General features: G+C 47.7%; 1 protein-coding gene across 4 annotated transcripts in view; it reads right to left on the bottom strand.

The window, feature by feature from the left end:
• LOC105702044 (tyrosine-protein kinase Src64B) overlaps nucleotides 1-20,053 on the bottom strand; it is a 38,203-nt gene extending 18,150 nt beyond the window's left edge. For all 4 annotated transcript variants that reach the window (XM_012429274.1, XM_012429272.1, XM_012429273.1 and 1 more), the window contains exon 1: nucleotides 19,738-20,053. The gene's annotated coding sequence lies outside the window, so the exon portion shown is untranslated. The remainder of the gene's footprint in view (nucleotides 1-19,737) is intronic.
• Nucleotides 20,054-20,423: the final 370 nt, after the last annotated feature.

Consider the following 20,423-nt stretch of genomic DNA (forward strand, 5'->3'; position numbering starts at 1 on the left):
GAGGAAATGATCGTAACGATTATTCTAAATCTATCCCGATATAGCTCGGCCGGTCCACTTTACTTTGGCCTACGTCACTTTGGAATCGATGCTCTCTTTCAGCGCGTGTCGCCCTATTTATAAGTTACACCGGTGTGTGACTACTTCTATCCCCCGTGGTGTGTCCGACTATCGTGAACGCGGTCTCGAAATATTCCCCGGACCGAAACAGCCCAGTTAACGCACTTGCAGCGTCCACATAACACCGACGTAAATGCAAGACAGCCCGACATGTACTTATCAACTCCGCACCCGACGTACCTTAAAATGTACGTCATGAAATTCGTTGCCGCTCCTCAATGGCGTTATCAATTCTCTGTATCGATAAGGTCGATCAAACGAAATTAACAACATTAATTTAATACCTAGAGCACTCGAAATAGGGAATCCGGGACCGCGGCTTTAATCAAAGAGCAAGACCTCCCACGTGCTCTCCACCCCTCTAGAGGAGATAAGGAGATAAGGAGTCGGCAGAGGATTTTTTACGAAGCATCCTCCAGCACCTCTGTAAACAATCCCCGGAAGAAAGTGGAAGGAACGAAAGAAAGTGTGGGGGAGAGGGGCAAAGGAGGCTTAACGACGCGAAAAAGGGCCACGCAAGGAGTCAAAGGGTGAGCCTCGTTTCTCGCGCGACTCCCCGGAGGGTAAAATCTTTTTAAAGCACTCCTTCGAGGGACTCACCGAAAGGGCTTGAGAGAAGGAGAGACTCCCACGCCGGGAACGCGAGAGCGAGAGAGACCGCGCGACGTGGAGCGACGTCGAGAGGCACCGTCGCCGTCGCGACATTCGTCGCTGTATATTTCCCCGAGGATGTTCCTCTCCCCCTGACAGCTCGTGTCTACACCCCAGGGAACTCCTCGTATATATTCGACGAGGTTACCCCGGAAAAGTTTACGGCGAGGCGTCATGGATTTCGTTAAATTTGACTCGTCGATCCCGACCCAAGAGAGTTAAGTTATCTCTCGAGGTCGCCGCCATCTTTTTCCTTTCTTTTTTAATTTTTCCCTCGAAAGAAAAAATCCTCTTGTCTCCCGAAAAATCTTCCCTGGCGATGATCGTTTCAATTTTTAGCGTAATCCAAGACTGGTCGGATGGCAAAAAATGATTAATTTTTCAATATTTTGCTTTTTGTTCAATCCTTGGACTTTTGTCAAAGAAACATGTCGACATCAATTGATACGCACTGGGAGAAAGAAAATGTCGAACCGATGAGACATTTGTCTGAACAGTGTCGAAGAAATATTTTCATAATTCAAAGAATAAAGATTAGACTCAGATATAGAAAACAAACTTGACTCGCGATGGAATTAATGTATTCATAGACGGGGCATTGTGCGTGCATGAATAGGTAGGTGCAAATTCCGGATGTACATACATATGGGTACACCTGGGATTACCACGTAACCCATGGGCATCCCTCTTCGGTTTAAGAGCCCCATCGTGGGTCCATTATGAATGCAAACGACGGAACAACCGTGGAAGGAGACGCTTCCTCGTCAGGTACGAGACTCAAGGTGTCTCATAGAGAGTACATCCATAAAGATCCCGTGAAAAGTGCGACACCGGTGAAGGTGCACGCTCTTAGAGTGGCGCATTGCGATTCACCTTTCGCCTGCATTTTTAAACCGCCCTTCACGTCCACACTTAACATACGTATCGAGGAAACTTCCTCTACGCATGTCTATACACATTGGACAAAAAAAAGGAAAAAAGAAAAAAAAATTCCCCCGATTCATCCAATCTATTGGATATGCCATTCACGTGGCTCGAGTATTTCCTTCGTACTCCTGCAACTGCCCCCTTCTACCAACGCTGATAAGTGATAACGAGTGCTCTCGGTTGCGCCAGTTTGGACACTCGAGATGTATGGGTCGATTACGTCAGGATCGAAATTGCAAGATGCGCAATTCGGAGCCAGATTTGCAGGAATTAAATTCCCCGAAATTATGGTTACATTTTTTTTTTCCCTTTTATATAAGCAGAGCAATTTTATATAGGACACTTGTACGGACGATAAAATTGGGGAAGTGTCGCTAGGCATGGTTGCAATTACAACGTTTACTGTAAAATATGTACCAGCTGGGACGAGGTGTGTTGGCACTTAATTTTTTTACAAGTTGTTTTATAGCCGTAATCGCGATTTTTAATGCCTCGCGCGTAATGACCGAAGGTGCAACGAGGATGGCTATTTATTTTGCACGCGCCCGAGATGACCGAGTCGATAAAAGTTTTGTAATCGAGCCTCCGATTGCGGATTCGGTTTCACATACGAACACGTAATGCTTGCAAGGAAGGTCCCCTTGTCCACTTTCTAAGTACTGATCGGAGATGCCACTCGCGTAGCTCGGCCATTTCCTCTGTACGCTCACATATTTTTCCAGGGGATCTAGTCGCATAGGGCGAAAAACTTCGGCCAGAGATCGGATTTCGGGAAATCCTTAAACTCGAGTTAGGGATTTTCCGAGTCGTCCCCGAGGACCGCGCAAGGCGAGGCATAACCGATACCTCAGCTGGAAATTGACCCAATCCGTGAAGTAATTTCGATTTCCGTATGTCCGGGAGAGTTCCATTTTCCAATTTCCTCTCCGCCGACAGTTCGCGAAATCGCCAATAAAATTGAACCGTTCCACCAGGCGTCGTTCGACAGGTGTTCGAGAAAACCGTCAGGCCGGGATCGAGTTGAAGAAAAGTGATATTTCGAAGGTAAAATCTGCCAGGGTCGTCCAGGAGTCGGTAAGTGCGGGTAAAATGACTTCAATCGAATTTGCAAGACCCGCCATTTTCCTGCAAATTAATCGAGTGAATTTATACCGAGTACCGATTAATTTTTCTCGTTTTAAGGACCTCCACGTCACAGCTAACCCTGGGCGTTGTTTGATAGGTGTTGGAAAAAATCGTCAATCGGTATCGAGTTGAAGAAAAGTGATATTTCTAACGTAAAATCTCCCAGGGTCGTCCAGGAGTCGGTAAGTGCGGGTAAAATGACTTCAATCGAATTTGCAAGACCCGCCATTTTCCTGCAAATTAATCGAGTGAATTTATACCGAGTACCGATTAATTTTTCTCGTTTTAAGGACCTCCACGTCACAGCTAACCCTGGGCGTTGTTTGATAGGCGTTAGAAAAAATCGAAATCGAGTTTGAGAAAAGTGATATTTCGAACGTAAATTAATTTCTCTCGTTTTAAGGTTCATCAGACTAGACTTAAACCACGAACGAGGAGTATCAACCGAACGGGAAGAAATGTCCATCGATATTTCGGGCTAGTTTCCATAACGATCTCTCGATTTGGACATCCGTATGGACTGTTTCCGCAGTTTTCGAGCAGTCCAGGTGAACTTCAGCCACGTTAGGGACACTTGGCGAGATAATCCCGGACATGCTCGGTGTTCCGGCGAGCGGGCCGACAAAGCTTTGTCAGGGCGAAATCGGGAAAGAGTTACGGGGCCTGGGGTCGAAGGGATTTCGGTGGGGCATTTCCTAAGACATAATTCGATCTGCCGATCGATTTCACGAGCCATTAGGCGAGTCGATGTCGCGAGCCGTCCCGGGAGATCCGCCGGCAATTTCGCCTCCTTAAGTTCCCTGGGACGAGAGATTTCGCTACACCTTTATCCGGGCCGGGTAACGAGCCGATTAACTGGCTCCCCGGGGCCAGTTTGACTTTTATTTTGGAAAACGTCAGGAAATTACTCGAAGCCCTGGCTCTCGTTATTAAAGAGACCGGACGGTACTAACCTATCGAATTGCACTTCTTCATCGTTACCCGAGGTCCAGAGGGACCGTTCACCCTCTAAGGGTCCCATTAAATCGATAGAAATTCGATACTCGTATAATTAAATCATTCTCTCAGAATTTCCAATTTTTCCTATCATCCCGATAACGGACATTCCCCTTGATCGAGAGAATTTCGATTAAGTTTGCGCCGACCTTTCGAAGGTGTACAACAATATCCTCGACTATGGTGTACAACAATATCCTCGACTATGGTGTACAACAATATCCTCGACTATCCTGCGAAATCCTAATCCCACTTTTTACCTACTAAGACCTACCTCACTATTTAAACCCTTTCTACCTTGTACATCCCACTCGGAGCAAAGTCCTACATTAGGCTTGCACGGATAAGAAATGGAAATATCAGTCGCTTTTAAGGTGATATGAAAGGGTCATTCCTATATACCTAAAACGTGAAAATTTGTATAAAACTTTTCTCCAAACTGGACGCACCGGATAGCACGTGATAATAGAGGCCCTAGGGAAGAAAGTGTTGCCGGTAAAATTTCATCTTCGATAATAAAATTTCTCTATTTACCTCGTACCATAACCAAGAATACGTATATTTTTATGAAGGGTACTTCATGATCACCACGTCCTTCCTCAGGACCTCCATTATCAGGTGGTGGAGTTTCAAAGGACTCGGTGCACCCAATCTGGAGAAAAGTCTTATCAATATGTTGACGTTTAGTATATGTAGAGCCCACCCTTTCATATCACCTTAAGGTTGAAAAAGGACCTCGTACGCCCTTCTCCCCATTATCTAAAGCCTCGTTAAAGCTTACAATATCCAGAAGCCTAGAAAGAGGTTCCAGAGCTCAAAATGCCTCTCCATTTCTGAAACGAGTTAAAATGGTACCTTCGTTTCCTTCGACCTTCTCTCTCTCTCTCGGGAGACAACGACCGAGTGTCGATTCTCTTCTGGAAATCGAGGTCCGAGGTGAGGAGGATTCCGGGTTTCTGGAGCACTTGGGCCACGCTTTAAGGGCAGTAACCTTTCCGGGCCGCGTCACATCGCGCCGCTCGATATCTCGAAAATGTTATTAGGTCGCGCTCGGGACTCGGCGAAGTGCCCGGACGCTCTTCTTCCGGCTCCTCGAGGGCGTCTTCGTGGTCGGCATCGAGGTCGAGCACCTCGGTCGACCTCTCTCCCCAGGGGAGATTTATTACGTCTCTCCCGTGCGGATCTCCCGCCTCTTGCTCTACCTGATACCAGGTCTCTCCGTATCTCTCTCAAACATCATTATTACGTTTTATCGTCCTACCTCGTCCACACGGAGCCGTGCTCCCGGACAGCCGAAAGAACCTCCCTCTCAGTTCCGCGCGACGTAAACACCGGGATGCCGAATAAACAATTAATTCCTTAGAACTGATAACGCAGCGGATAAGGGGGAGCGCCGATTCGGGGATAAAGCTATTGTCACGAGTGGCCGCGTAATCATGTTAACACTTTGAGCACCGTCGGCGCATGCGCGCGCCCGGAGAAAGAAGCTCGGCTCGCTCGTTACGCCGCTACGTACTTAAAGGGTTAATTGCGCGGAGTACTTCGGCGAGTTGTTTCCGCTGTTGTGCGGCTTGTCCTCGAGAGGAAGCACTGTAACGAGCAAGCAACCGATCGACCCCCGCGAGTAACTTCGTCCCTCCCAAAAAAAAAAAAAAGAAAAAAAAATGTAGAAACAGGGGAGATGAATTTTCCGAAATTCTACAAGCGCATACAACACTTTTTTTGCCTTTATCCCTCTCAAATGCGAATTTATCAATTACCAGAGTGTTCTAAATTGTCGTAAAATTGTCCTGACCCTTTCGTTTCTCATATCAGAGCCTTCGATAATTGTATATTGATCGAAATATGAGAGCTCGACGCCATTTTGGTTATGGGCTGTTAAAAAAAGTTTTCCAAAAATCCAAAATTTCAATGTGTCGGGACAATTCTTAAATGATCAGGAGTGACGTGTCAAAGTTTCGGACGGTTTGGTCTAATACCCTTAAAAAAAAGTGTATTCGAATCGACTGATTTGAAGGGGGTGTTTCACTTCACCTTAAGAGCATCCGCGGGGCTAGAAAATAGGGAATTTACATTTTCCCCGGAAATCCGGAACGAGGGATGCGATCGATCGATTCTTGCCCCGTTGTCGCGGCTTTTTGTGCGCACGTGGGCGTGCCCTGGTGCACGCGTGCACGCACATGCACGCGAGGGCGACGAGGCGTGCACAGGGCCGCGTCACCACGGCCGAGTGCAGGCTGAAACGCACATTTTTTCAAAGCCGACGTTGGCGTTGCTATCAATAGTTTGGTCGGCCGTGAAGTACCTAATCGACCCTTCGGAGCGGCTCGCATAGGCGCAGGGTCGGCGCGTTCAATAAATTTAAAGAGGATCTCGGTAACTCGGGACGGATCGACGCGTTCTTCCATTATTCGGCTCTACTTATCGCCGGAATATCGCTTTTCCCGCTCGTTCCGGCTGGTTCTACTGGCCTAGAAGCGACCTCGACACGTAACTGGAGCACGGAGGAGAGAAGAGGGCAAGCCCGGATATTTTCCTAGAAATTCCGGAAAAATCGACCACACTGAATTATACCACCTAGAAAATTTAGAAAATTCATTTAGACAACGGTCTACCCACTTCTTACGGCGATGCAATGCAGAAGTTTAGAAGAAGCTACGTTGCATAGAATTTTCACGGTACCAGGAACTTAAAGGGAAAAAAAAAAGAAAAAAAAAACAGGCACCAAAGTGGAGATAAAAGAATCTAACGGCGACTACTTGTGTATACAGATAAGGGGTATCCGCTTATTTTCCCTTGTCCATGGAATTCTGATGTACACGTGGACAGGCACAATGGCCATCTTGCACACGTGGTCCGTTGACAGTTCGGATGCTGTCAGACATCGATATTTAATTTTCTAGCCGACTCTTCGATCGCGTATGACGAGACAGACGAAATGTAAGTGCAGCATGTAGGGTGTACATGTATTATCTGTATGTAGTAAACGAAATACAAGCATCATATGGCGCATACGTCGGGGGAAATGTAAGTACCGTGTGTGTGGGGGTACACCACGTGTGCATAGAGCGAAATACAAGTATCGCACGGGTAGGTGCGTGTGTCAGTGCGCGTGTACATGGACGAAAAGAACGGGGTGCCGTTTTTCAAGGGGTCAGCCACTGAAATACGCCTCTCTCCAGGGTTAGGACCGAGACGGTGCTGCCGATAGTACATACTCTACCCTGAAGAGGGTCCTCGAGAGTCTCGACGCGCGGAGCAATGGCGTCGCCCTAGGCAGAGAAATCGGGAAAGGGGGATTCGGATGCAAGCGCAGATTTTACGGTAACGAGAGTGAGAAAAAGTCGCCGTGGGTCATGCCGTCGAAATTTCAGGTCTACTTCAGGTATTGCGGTTGATAATAAGAGAAAAGTGAAAGTCTACACCTCGCAAAACTCGATTGACCATGCCTGATTTTAATCGGCCGCAAACCGCTAATATGTACATTTTTGCTCTCGAGTATTTTCGGGACTCTAAGGGCGAGTAGGGTCTGTTGGGGACCCCAGAGGGAAGAACAGACCCGCCCGTGAAATTGCGTGCGATTCTCAGCGTGCAATTTTCGTCTCTGGACATCTGCTAAACACGTGGAGAGTTATCCTCCGTTTGGTGTTGAAGATGCATCCGCATGTTCGAGAAGATGGCCCCTTCCCAACCCGAGACCGATTCGCACGTCACTCCAAGGGCAGATTTTTCACTCACGCGAAAACCCCACGTTCACTTTTACACATTGCACCAAACATTTTTTTTTTTCTTTTTTAATAAATTATCTCCACGATTACTTCAGGCCGTAAAAAGAGCACCTCAAGATCGGAAACAGTCGAGTGTTTGGATATTAATAAAAAATGATATATCACCGCTCCGCCAGGTGACAATTAATTTCGCCCCGTGTACATCTATGACTGAGGAAGGCCAGGAGGCTCTTCTCTTTTTCGCCACTGGGTATCGATTTTTAATCAAATCAGGGCACTCCTGGAAGAATGCCTCCGACTACGTCACGGCGTTTGAGCATCTTCGTTTTTCCAGAGACTAGGAAAAACGTCTAATGCACGGAAAGGTATTACGGGAGGTGCTCTTTTACCACCCTTTGAGTGACGCCGCCAATCGAAGGGGTATTTGGCTCGAATCGATGCGTCCCGATTATTTCACGCAGTTCAATCGAGTGCCCTTGGAGATAGCACGAAAGGGTAATCATTATATCAAGCTCTCCCTCGAAATCGAGAATCTCGAGATCCTCTCGGGGATTTTCATCGGGACGGGGTCTCCCGGTGGGAATCCTCGACCCATCTACGTGTCACCAAGGTGTCTTCTTCCGGAATCCTTTCTTCGGGGTTCCTCTCTTTACTTCCTGTCCGCTGGAAAATACGTGACCCACTGACGTCATCCAATTTCCGCCGACAAAGGGCGACGGGGAGAGTTTAACGAAAATTCCTTCGACCTCGTTCCCTCGGGCTCGACGATTTAGGAGTGCTTCGGAGGTGGCTCATTGAGCTCCATCCCGACGAATCGCCGGCAAGGATTTCTCTCTCTTATTTTTTTTTCTCTCCTTTTTTTCATCCAAGTGCACTTTTCTCGCATTCAAGTCCCGGATCGATTTCAATTGTTCCGAGCCGTTCGTTTGAGATTTAGAGGGGGATTCGGAAAGCGATGAATTCCATCCCCGATGAAACCTGCTTAAGGATGTTCGCATAAAAATTCAGTGAATTGCTTATTCATCTGGGAGTGAAAATCACCCGATATACTAGCCTCGCAGGATTACCAAAATAAGTACAGGAAGGAGGATAAAAAAAAAGGAGGATTTCTTGGGAAAATCACGCGGAAGGAGTTGCCGTGTATGCACTGTGGAAAAAAGAAAAAGTGTCATTGAACCATGGAGATAGTTTTTTTAATCCATTAAGCACCTCTATGGTTAAATGGCAATTTTAATTTTCTCAGGGTGGACAACCTCCTTTTAAGAATTAATCGAGGGTAAATCGAGAATCCATAATGTCCGCCGTGGCCAATTCAAGATTATTAATTAGGGCGTTTAAAAATGCATAGTAATTCGTTAAGAACTGTAGTGTAACGCATGGACTAGGTAAAAGGCGTTAAGTCGCACTTGATGTTCATAGGAGGATCCTCGCCACGTTTTGGGTCAAACTCGGTTTTCAATTATCCTAGGAGTACTTGGAGGGGCGAAATTTCACGCACGGTCCTCGTTAAGTTCCACGTTCATAAAGTTACGAGACGGGGAGAAGGGTCGAGGTAATACCGCATACTCGCCACAGGGACACCCGGTACTGGCGGACGTAACACAATGGGATTGTCCATGCAACATGTGTTGCTAAGCATGTTAATGGCAATGCTAAGGGACTTACGTGCGCCCGCACGTGTGCCGCGCCCGTGAGAAAGAGCGAGAGAGCCGCATCGGCGGGAGAACCGGAGAGACAAGGACAGAGATGGAAAGAAAGAAGTGCGTGTTCCCGAAGCAAGAGGACTGGCACAAGGGTCAGAATTGAACGGGTCGAAAAGACCAGCTGCAACCCCTACTCTTCATCCATGCATTATTAAAATTATGGATTTTAAGCTCCCTTATAGAATAGTTGGAATTTTAGAAAAATCGTCATCTAAAGGATCAAGACATAAAGACGACTGAAAATGAAATAAAGAGGAAGCGTTTCGTATTTTTATATTCACGCTCCTTAGTCGCGATTTTTCTTAACTTTATTATCAGTCAATTGATAGGAGTAATTCTACTCTTCATCCGTGCGTTATTAAAATTATGGATTTTAAGCTCCCTTATAGAATAGTTGGAATTTTAGAAAAATCGTCATCTAAAGGATCCAGACATAAAGACGACTGAAAATGAAATAAAAAGGAAGCGTTTCGTATTTTTATATTCACGCTCCTTAGTCGCGATTTTTCTTAACATTATTATCAGTCAATTGACACGGGGGAATCCTGAAGAAAGGGTTGGCTTGACGGTGACCTGAGTTTTTCAATTTTGTTAGGGCAATTCGAGATCTTGACGGTATTATTTATTCGTGGGAAGAGAGGCGAGAAAGGGTTCGTTACGTGCCCTTTGTTACGTGAAAGAAAAATGAAAATGCAATTACGACCGGGTATCATTATGTCGTCGGTGAAAGAATTACTCGCTGACTGAGATGCCTGTACTCGACGCTTTCTATGGGGTCGATGTGAAGCAAAACGCACCCTTCAACGGTCCTACGTTTAGGGTGACGTCGAAAAAGCATTGAATACGACGGCTCGAAAACTCCTCCGAGTGAGATTTTGTTTCTCCCCTCAAAAGCGGTCGTAAATTCTCCCTCTCTCTCTCAAAAAAAAAAGCTAACCGAGAAGCCTCGTAAACCACTGTCGGGTTAAAAGAGACGATAATTTAGAAACTAGGAAAGATTAATTTTAAAATATAGCGCACGACGGAAGTGGTATTTTATTTCGAGGATTAATCCGGTGACCACCCAGTTTGGAGATAAGTTTCATAAATATTTTCACCTTCTCTTATGTATATTCAGTTATAATTTTTTCCCCGTAATAATTATATCTGATCGATTATTCCTCCAAGGTGGTCTCCGGAGGAGCTCGATTGCAGTTTTAATTTTCCATGCGGTAATTATATTTCATCGATTATTCCTCCTAGGGGGTCTCTCGAGGAGCCTTCCGGAGTTCTCGGCGCTCCCGGTCGGCCGGCAAAACTGCGCGAGTTTCCCGGGGAGTTCGGAGACCCGGTGAAAGTTGGCCGGGGTCGCGCGGCATCCCGGGTCGACCTGGGACTGCGGCCCGGAATATGCACAGGTCGTGACGATTCCCTCTACCGCTTCCGGGTTCGTTTTCGTTTAGTTGGACGGCGGTCCGGTCGAGCCGGCATAATGCCAGCGGCCCTCGGACCTAAGAGCCTCTCTCTCCCTCTTTCTCTCTCGCTCGTTCCCACCAACCGAGGCCCTCTTTGTCCCCGATAATTCCGCGGGACAGGGGGTAAAAAAATCAATAGTACATCCACCCCTGCATGTAGGACCCTGGCCGACACGGCGGCAACTTCCCTCCTGACGCTCTCCAATGCTCCGACACGTTTTCAATTCGACCGATCTCGGCATCAATTCTCCGAATATTCCGAATTTCTCGTCGGAAAAACTCGCTCTGGGATAAAAATGAACTGGGAGGCCTAGAATTTTGCGAATCTCTCGCCTGGAAAAATTCCTTCCCATTTCCCCGCGAAGAAAGCAGTCGCCCCGACCGTGCCTCCACCCTCCCCAAGGAAGAGCGACGCGACGCGTCGCGAGCTTTCTTCCTAATTTTCCCCACGTACCGACACTTCTCCCTGAATTAAGCACCTTTCCCCCACATTGCAGAAACTGTCGCCGCCACGTCGCGCACAATGGAGAGAGAGAGAGAGAGAAGGAAAGGGAGAGCTTTCCCTCTCGCCGCGGCGCCTCCACCCCCGGCGACGACAATAACCGCTTATTATCCTAGTGATAAGCGAGAACTAAAAACGCGGCATTGTTGCGGATACAAAACCGAGGAAATATAAATATAAACGAGAAGAACGAGGCGGCCCTTGGGCCGGAATTAAACGGAAATCCCTGTAAGGCGGAAGCGATCGAACGGCGGGACATTTCTGCGTCGTGCGCGATTGTGTAAACGGTAATTATAATAACAGCGAAGGAAATTAAACGCTTAAAATGAGGGAACGAGCCGGCAAGGTCTCCCCCCCCGCGTACGTTCGCCTCCGGAATTAAACGGAAATTCCTACACGGCGGAAACTCTCGGGGCGAACACAATCGCGCTTTCGCCGCCACCGCGACATTTCCACCCGGCGTGGTAATAACGACCGCAATAACAATCCCGGCAACAATAAAGCCGTTTAAACGTCCAAAGTGACGTAGGAAAGAACTAGGGACCTTTTTCAGACCCCCCCCCGTCGGGGTTGGATTAATCGGCGTTCCCCTCGCGTGGGCGGAAGTCGTCGCCACCTCGGCGGGGACAATCGCGCCCGGAAGGCGCGAGCTTTCCCGCCGACCGCGAGGCTGGGAAAGCTCGCCTGATAATCGATAAGCCGAGAGAGTCACCACCCGGAGTCTCTCGAATGCCGGCTTCTGCGAGCCGTTCTGGGAATAAACGTCGAAAGGAAAGAGACTTCACCCCTTCCGAAAGGCGACCTCCCCCGGGGGACGTCTTTTAGCCGGATTTCCTTCGGCTCGATTTCGTCCTCGAGGACGTCTGGATGGTTTATTGACACGTAAGAATGGCGGGTCTGAGTTCATTCCAAAGATCGAGGGAATATAGGTATAGAATTAATTAATAACTGGGGGTCGGTTAAAAAGGTAAGGTGAATTATAATGTTCCTTCCGTAACGAATCTCGAGTATCCTCGGTGTGGAATTAATTAATGATTTGGGGATTGGTTTTAATATATAAGGTGACAGTCCCTCGTTAAGTGAGATGATAACCGAGGAGGATAAAAAAATAATTATATCATTAGTGGAACGATTTAAAGGGGTTATGCCTGTGAAAATGTATCCAGCGAAGACAGGGGCGGATTTTTATTGACAAAACTGGCAATTAAATTCACCTTTCTCGCAGGTCTTGCTCACAACGGGCACGGGCATCGAGACGTGTCCCCCTTGCAGCTAAATCGAAGGTATAACGCCGGGTCTAATGGGGAATAAAATTTAAACACGACTAGAATTACAAGTAAAACCGGTACAGCCGGTATTACCCACATGGGAAAATTATGCGCGGCCTATACGGTGGGAAATACGGAATTCGGAATAGGCAAATCATACATTACGAATACATTATTGATACACACATCAGGCATACGCGTTAACACGCCGCGAATTAGTACCGCCTGCAATCTCCCCGCATATTATCTTATTTATTATCCGTGCCCGATATTGCGCATTGACTTGTAAAGACCGGACTCTTCAAACTGGTGCACGCGACGTCGACCTATCGACCCGAGGCCATAAATCTCCAGATCTACATATCGAACATAATTACGAAATTCAGTTAACGTCCCTCGGCTAACTAGAAGTCAATGTCGTCATTTAATAACATCAGGCCGTTTGGATTTTATATTAATTTAATCGCGCCCTCGGCACGGGTACGAATAAGAGGTTAATCCGGGAATAATATAAAGGTGCCTAATATAACATATTAATTGATATTAATCCCTTCCAGGTCGAGTCTACGGTTAGAACGAGGCTTGATATCATGAGTTACGCGCATTCGATATCGGGCTGGCAAAAAGAGGCGTTTAAAATAAAATTTCCCCCCCCCTTTCCGTCTCGCCGAGTGCTCTCAGGGTCCTAATGGACCTCGCGGCGCGACGCGTCGGTTATCCACTCATAAGGCGCATTCTCGCGTAACCGGTCATAGGATTCTCGCCCTAACGAGATCGAACGACAGCGACGGATTTCCCTCTCTTTTCCCCCGGAGATCAGCCGTACGCCCGGGGGGTCGTCCTTGCAGTCTTTCGGGGTTAACGACGCCTCTAATTGAGTTGCACTTACTCTCGGTTAAAGTGAACTTCATTGCTTTATTTATTTGACCCGATTTGATCCGCGCGCGGTGTCGGGGGGGGATACACAGAAGCGAAAGAGAGGAACGGATCGAGAAACCTCTCGGAGGGGACGGAGACGGAGTCTAAATCTTCTTGGCGACACTCTCGGTCGGGGCTTTGAACGGCCGCGTCCAGATTCGGGACGTCGAGTTCCTCGACCGGTTCGACGACACGAGAAAATGCAAATCGAGAGGTGCGCACGCCTTGCCCAAGATAGACGACCAGATCGGTTATTGCCGAGGAGAAATTTCCCCTGCGATCGTAAACTCCCCCCTTCACCCCCCCCCAGCCGACCTGTTTGCTCGTTGCGAAACGCGGAGAGTCGCGAGCTCGCGACGAGTATCCTCCCGCTCGGCGTTGGAAAGGAAGCGAACGAAGCGACAAAACGAGAATACCGACTGTGGATGGGGGAGAAAAACGAGGGAAAAAAAAAAAAGAAGTAAAAGAAAGAGAGAGAAAAAAGGAGAAAAGAGGAACGGGCGTTAATGGGACATTGCAGCACCGGCTGACGGGAGGACACGGCCGGCGGTGAGAAACTCGCGTCTGCCGAATTAAGGACAACCACCCCCTACCACCCCCCGCCTGGGGGGGTTGTCGCTCGTACAACTCGGCCTCGGAAAAGGACGAAGGAAAGTAAGATCTGGCAATCGAGAATCCGGCGTGTGACATGGAAATTGTAATGGCAAGTCTCTAGGCCAACCCTTTAACCGTGGATATAGGAAGGGGGTGGTATGTTTATGGGTATGTTCTATGCGAGGGGTTATTCACTTGGCAATCGGTGAAAACGGTTCTGCCTTTGATCTCGGGTGAGGGACAAGGTAACGAAGGACGTTCGGTCTTGAAATTGAGGCTCAGTGATAAGGGGGGATAAAAAAAAAGTGCCCTCCCCCCCGATAAGGGGACATTTGTAAGGACTTCAGCTGCCGGATACCAGACGAGAGGATGTGGCGATTAGGTGTCAATGGAGTTACCCTCTCTTATCGCATCCGGCGGCGAAATTAAATGCGATGTATCATAGTGGATAACAATTTCCCGGTACGGGCACCAAAAATATATCCCTTGGATATGTAGAAGGGGTGTAGCGACGTGGCCATTTTCCCGGGAGGGGAGAGTTACGCGAATGTAAGGACTCCTAATTCACTAATTGACACCTTAAGATGTCATTAAAGGATCATTCGATACACACGAGAGCGCGTCAAAGTCGTTACGAAACGTCTCTCCGAACGGGTGCACCGAGTCATTTGAAACTTCGTCACGTGATTGTGGAGGCCCTAAGGAATTACATATTTTTTTTTTGTTGTCGTTGTTGTCGGAAAAAGGAAATTTCACGTTCTTCCTCGGGGCCTCCACGGTCACGTGCTGAAGTTTCCAAGGATTCGGTACACCCGGCTCGGAGGAAAGCTTTTTATAAATTGACATTTCGATACATATGGAATGACCCTTTCGTAACGCCTTAAGGACACCTCTATTAATCCTAAAAGCTAAGTACCGTCCTTAATTTATGATTTATCCATAAATGGATCGCACGCCACGGCGTCCCCTTAAATACGCATCAGCAGTCGGACTTTTGTTTTCCTCCTCCAATTTTATCGAAACACGTCATAAGCACTTCGCTTCCTCTTTCGATATATATATATATTCTTGGAAGGCGTATCACGTAACCGCCGCTAAATTTTGTGAATTACCGATCCGGGGGGACATGGGATTTCTCGGGCGGCTGAAATTACGTCGCTGTGTTAAGCCATCGGCGGAAATAAAAAAAGAAAAAAAAAAGAGAGAGAGAGAGAAACAAGAAAAGTGTCCCTTTAGAGCAACCTCGGAGAATATCGCGCGCCCTGAATTCGCTCCGCGCCGGGTACGCGCGATAAGACCGGGGCCGATAACATCGCGATACGCGGCTTTAAAGGTAACGCTGCAAATTCATCGGGGATATGTTTGCGAAAGCACCGGAAGAGTATCTCGATAAAGTCCGAGAGGGAAAAGGCTAGCGGCTCCACAGCCGGCAAAGCTCAATCGACGACACAAAGTGCGCGCATCGACATCGATATATCGATATTCCGCTATCGCGGCGAACTCTTTCATCGTAATCCAATGCCGGGTCCGTCCGAAATGCGCGTCCAATCTGGGGAGGGAGGGGGGGAAATTCAATTTAATCCTTTTTGCGAGATAAACATCCGCGGCCGACAAAAATGGAACCTTGAGATGTAAAACTCTCTTATCACAAGAAAGGAGGAATAAATTCGCATACCATGAAAGGAGCCCAAAAAGTAAAACGCTTTTTTCTTCCCCTTGAATTAATTACCATTTATCCTTTTTTTTTTTACTTTTTTAATATCAACCCAATTCGCCCAATTTTATTATAGTTTAATGTCAGATGAGAAAGATACAATTGAGGAACATCAATAGTCACGCCTCATAGTTAGGGTTGAACGAGCGAGGGGATTTCGTGAAGTAGCGGTTGGGAATAATTCCGAATAATTGTTAATATCTAATCGCTCTCTTTGACATAGTTCCTCTTATATTTTCGAGCGTCTAAAAGCGCCGCCGTTAACATTGCCTCGCTTAAACGACCCGTTGGAACGATCCGTCACGTCGATGGTATCCGATGGACCAAAGTGCCGCTAAATCACACAGCTCGAGCTTAAAGTGCTCCAGATTCGGCAATTACTAATCCCGTGATGAAATTAACAAAAGGATAGGCGTAACGACCGGCTTCCTCCTTCGCATTTCCTATCCATTAACATCCTAGATCCATATACTCTCCTTCGGACCTTCCCGCGTGTACCTCGCGAAAAATAAAAATACAAAATTCCGCCATGACAAATGGTGAAAAGAAAAAAAAAAGAAGAAGACATTTTTCCCACACGACCATCAGAGTTTCATTTCTGTACTTCCCCCCACAGGAAGTGAATTCATCCCGATTTTCCGACTAAACGGACGGTTGCATCGATTTTTTTTTTTATTATATTAGGAGTATGCTTTTTATCGATCCGGGGAAGGAATCCGCGGGAACGCCGCGTCGTCAGTGTAGCTGCAGCTGCACAGCGACGCGGGGACGCAGCATCCCGCGCGCTCGACGCGCGGTTTCCGTTTTTTCTTTTTTTTTGCTTTTCAGTTCCCACTCTGTTTGTCGTCCCGGCGAACGATTGCGCGCCTATCTAAATGGTTCACTGGGGTAAGAGACGCGATTATCAGCTCTTCAAACGGCCCACGTTTACGATTATTGATACTAATATGCACCGACTAACGATTCGATCGTTAGAAGGCGCCGCACCGTAACGCGCCTCGTGCACGAGAGCCGAGCAGAGAAATAATTTACGGCGGTAATAAAAAGCTGTTAATTGTTTGAGCAGTCGGCAGGCCCTTGAAAATCAGCCAGCAAAATTCCTATTTGGCGGAAGGCATTCCTTTATTTTGTTTTTCTCCTTATTTCTCCCCGTGCAATTATACGAGGTACCGAGACCTACCCCAACGGCAATCTTCCTCGTCAATGAAATTCCACGTCGCTCGGTTTGATTTAACGGTGACGATAAACATTTTCGAGGCCACCGCAATTATGACTAAAGTAAGAGGGGAAACTTTTATTGGAAATGCAGCCCTTTGCTGGGGGTGGTTTTTCTACTTTTTTTCTTTTTTTTTTTATATCCTCGTACGAGTCTCGCTACGTGGAAACGGTCCGTCACGATAGGGTTTTACCCGGTCGTTAAAATAGAGGGAAAGAGAAATAGAAAAGCGAGGACGGGAAAAACGGGCACGGAGAGTTTAATACTCTGTCCCTCGAACGAGGTATTCCTCTTTTCCCTTTGTAAGAGCCGCAATCCCGTTTAATATGCACTTCACGGTAAATAATAAAGAGTCCATTATACAAGACGGGGTATATTTTCTCGATCCGCGGCACCGTTACGCACTCCTTGTGCCTAAGGTGTCTAAGGAAGTGTGTTGAATTAAAAAAGAAAGAAGGAACAAGGAAAAAAAATAAAGAAAGAAAAGAAATTAATGGAACAAAAATCGTACCGGAAGAGTGGAGCAGCCATGACGAGCGAAACGGATCCGGGGCACCTCGTTACTCGGTCTCAAAAGGAGGAAAATGAACGTTTACGTCGTACCGAAAGTTTTTCCTCTTTTTCTTTTTTCTTTTTTTTTCCTTTCTTTACACGTTTCCAGGATTGCTGCCACTTATGGAGGAGCGAGGCGAGTCGCGAGTGTATGCCTTCCGATCTTGACAAAACGGTCCCGAGGACATCCTTCACCTTCCGACCTCCTCCGACCTGGTGCCCCCCTCCCCCCGTTCGCCTCGTTATCAAAATACAAAATGTGGAAACGAAACACACTAAATAAATTGACCTCGTCCCGAGTTGTTCGTAAAGTTGTCATTACCGTAGAACATTTGAGAGAAGCGTCCCGGTTTCGTTCCCTCGATAAAAGATGCGCACACGAGGGACATTAAGGGGAAAAAAAAACAATCCGCGATTTTTTTGTCGTTTTTTTTTTTATATATCTGTGCGCTAAGGGGTTAATGGGATGTCGGGCATCCCGCGGACCGTTTTTCGACATTTACTCTCGCCGTTGACTCATTCGTATCCTCTCCGAGCCGTGAGTAGGCTCGTCGATTACCCTCGGCCATCTGTTTGCCGTAAGGACTCGTCTTCGACCAATCGGAGCCCTCGGGGGAAAAGAAACGACCAATCGGACGCGACATCCTGCCGCGCCGGGTTCACCGACACTTCCCTCGGGTCGAAAGAAATCCGGCAGAGCCAGCGCGCCAAGTACCTTACCCAATCCCGTTAAAAGTATTCACAAAAGTGCGCCCTTAGTACACAATGTTACGGTAGAACATATACATACATTTAACGTCCTCAAAGTAAACCAGCGTACGTTTATTAGAAATTTCTAAGTAGACTCATTCACTCGACGACGCCACGTTGCACCTTTGTGAAATTGCACGGTACAAATTAATGTGTACCAAACAAATTCGTCGCAGATATGCTTTATATAAATTAGTGCACCCTGTCCGAATAAAGCTCCCGACAAAAGTGTATTATATAATTGTAATTTTTTTTTCTCTTTTTTCTTAACGCGGTAGCATCACCTACGACTCTTCTCCTTTTCAGGAAAACTTCTTAAAGTGTAATCGTTAACCCCTCGATTTATTAAATATCGACTTTCACGGAATCTCACGGGAATTCAAACTCCCCCGAATCCCTCGAGTTTATGGACTGACGAAATGACAAAATTCTACAATTCTCAGATAGGCTTTAACAACAAACTCAAGGAAGAGGAGAAAAAGAAACGAGTCGAGCCTACACGCGAGAGTTTATCGACGCTGCCTGTAATCGAGTGGACCGATAGAGTCCCGCGCCAAGTACGCCGAGTATGATTACACAGTTATGATACGCTAATATCTTTTTTTTTTAATAAATAAATATATATATATATAAATCTCAAAACGTAACGTTAACCCAGGATCATCAAACACTTCGATAGGCTCGTTTCCAACTAGACAATAGAAATCGCCTGGCTCCCCACAATTTTCCGAATTCCGTAATTCTCCGATAATCTCGTCGACCCCCGCGTCCCGTTCTCCAAGGTTCTCTTTGCCAGCGAATGACTAACTCACGCAAGAAAAGAAACCAGTGGAACCGGCAGAGTTCATCGACGCTCCGCGCGCGTAATCAAGGCAACCGGTAGAGTCCCGCGCCAAGTGCGCGTCGCTCTTATCACTTTCCCGTATATCTGCCCTGAATAACCGTTCCACGTTACACGGTAAGCCTGAACCATAAGAAATTCCACGCTCAAATGAAATCGTCATAAAACAATGTAATAAATTCCCCCGTTCATAAATAATAGAATAAACGATCGCGATGTTCCCGCGCCAAGTGCACCCCGATCCTAGACACCTAATCCCCGGATTAAATTCCCTCCTTAAGATAGCCTAACGAATTCCATAATTTCCCGAATATCCCATTAACCCACATAATAAATCAACCTAGCCGAGACAATGAAAATCAATGTCCACCGTGTTCGGTTGCAGTTCAATATACACGTACGCAGACAGTTTCTCGATTTCTTCGTGGGACATCGATCCCGCCCCCCCCCCTCCCCCTCGCTCCCCTCCCCCACGGCAAGGATTCCGCGACGTCAAGTGACAGCTCTCTTGGCGGAGCGGAAACGCGAATCGAGTGGCGTTTCCGCGATCGCTAATCGCTAATTAACGCAAGAGCACCGACACCGGTGAGTGCCCGGTGACAATAGGCGTCGGGCCGATTCCATTCCGGGTTGGATTCGCCGACGGCGGCGGGACCGCGATCGTAGCTTCGTCCTTACCTGTCACGCCGTGGAGCTCTCTTCTTTCTTCATGTAATCCGCCGACTCGCAGGAGGGACGGAGACGGAGAGTGAGGCGACTCTCAGCGAGTCCTGTCGCACATCTCGAGGCGGCTCGCGTTCCGGACGCACGAGGCGCCCTCGATGGGGCGACGGACTGGCAGCGACTGGCAGGTACTGGCAGCCGTCACGGGAAGTAGCCCGGTGGAGACCTCCCCTCTGAGCCCTGCACCCTGAGCCGCCGCAGCTCCCCGGTGTGCTCGTCCACACTTCCCAGCACTTCCCAGCACTCCGCTGCGCTTGGCCCCCGAGGACCTGCTCTTGCGCAGCCGGCGCGATACTGACGACTCCCTCTTCCCCCCCACCACCGCCACCCACGCGGCCGCCATTGCGGCTAATCTCCCTTCTTCCTCGCCTAGCAACCAACCCGCGCTGGCCAATCAGCGCGCGCTTTCCCCTGGAGCCGCCCGTTAGACCGTACGACCACCCGTCGATGGTCTTTTGGATTCGGTTGGCCTCTCTTTGTGTTTTTGTTTACGCGTTATGAGGTACTTTGATTATCTCGATGCTATGTGTCGGACCCGAGAGTGGGACCGCTAATGCGAGGGGATGCGTATTTATGAATTATACGGAATTTATCATTTAGAATGATGTTTATTGCGGGTGAAACTTCCACCCGGGGGGAGG

Source organism: Orussus abietinus, unplaced genomic scaffold, assembly GCF_000612105.2.
Source record: "Orussus abietinus isolate OABI.00-Male unplaced genomic scaffold, Oabi_2.0 scaffold22, whole genome shotgun sequence".
Taxonomy (NCBI): Eukaryota; Metazoa; Arthropoda; class Insecta; order Hymenoptera; family Orussidae; genus Orussus; species Orussus abietinus.